This window comes from Nuphar pumila, chromosome 2 (genome assembly GCF_984573655.1).
Source record: "Nuphar pumila chromosome 2, dmNupPumi1.hap1.1, whole genome shotgun sequence".
Lineage (NCBI taxonomy): Eukaryota > Viridiplantae > Streptophyta > Magnoliopsida > Nymphaeales > Nymphaeaceae > Nuphar > Nuphar pumila.
In genome coordinates this window covers 59,877,943-59,878,884 of record NC_143250.1, presented here as the reverse complement: position 1 = coordinate 59,878,884, position 942 = coordinate 59,877,943, and the positions used below count along the sequence as shown (strand labels likewise).

The window sequence follows — 942 nt, the reverse complement described above, 5'->3', positions numbered from 1 at the left end:
TTAGTCATGAAGATCCCTACCGACATTTAGATGAATTCCTCGAAATCTGTTCTACAGTTAAGATACAGAATTTCGATGATGATGCGTTGAGGTTGACTCTATTCCCCTTTTCATTGAAGGACAAAGCCAAGTATTGGCTAAAGTCCTTAGATTCTGTAGAATAGAGTCATGGGATCAATTGCAACAGGAGTTTCTTCGGAAATATTTTCCCATTGGTCGTACGAACCAATATCGTAGAGCCATCACTAGCTTTTCAGAGCTAGATGGTGAGCGCTTTCATGAGACCTGGGAGAGAATGAAGGATCTCCTCAGAAAATGTCCCCATCATCAGGTGCCGAAATGGCAACTGGTGCAGAGCTTCTACGATGGATTGTTTGACAAGAATCGTCAGATGATCGACTCTTCATGTGGAGGGACATTCATGCTGAAGAGCGAGGACGAAGCATGAAGGCTATTTGATACATTGGCCGAGAATTCACTCCACCATGCTTCGAGCTCTCATTCGGATAGAGCCACACCCAGCATTCAGAAGAAAGCTGGTGTTCTTGAGATTGGTCCATCTACTGCACTACAGTGCAAGGTAGACATGATTGCTTAGAAGCTGGACCAACTTCTCTCAGGACCATCCACTACACAGCAGGTGTGTACTCTTTGTGCCAGTCCGGCACACGAGATCACTGAGTGCCCTTCGGCAGCTCAGTACCCTGAATTTGTTCAAGAACAAGTTCAGGCAGCTCAGGGTTACGTCAGACCGCCGAATAACCCATTTTCATCGACATATAATCCGGGTTGGCGTAACCATCCCAATTTTTCATGGAAGAATCCACAGTCTTCCACACAGATGCCTACACCCTCTCAGCCAGTTCGACAACCATCTTTTACTCAGTCATTTCAAAGACTGAACTATTCTCAGTCTTCTTCTTCTTCTGTCACTCCCCCGAT

General features: G+C 45.6%; 1 non-coding gene across 1 annotated transcript; it reads right to left on the bottom strand.

The window, feature by feature from the left end:
• Window positions 1–230: 230 nt before the first annotated feature.
• On the bottom strand, window positions 231–333 carry LOC149845528 (small nucleolar RNA R71). Its single transcript, XR_016430710.1, has one exon. It is a non-coding gene; the product is annotated as a small nucleolar RNA R71 (small nucleolar RNA).
• Window positions 334–942: the final 609 nt, after the last annotated feature.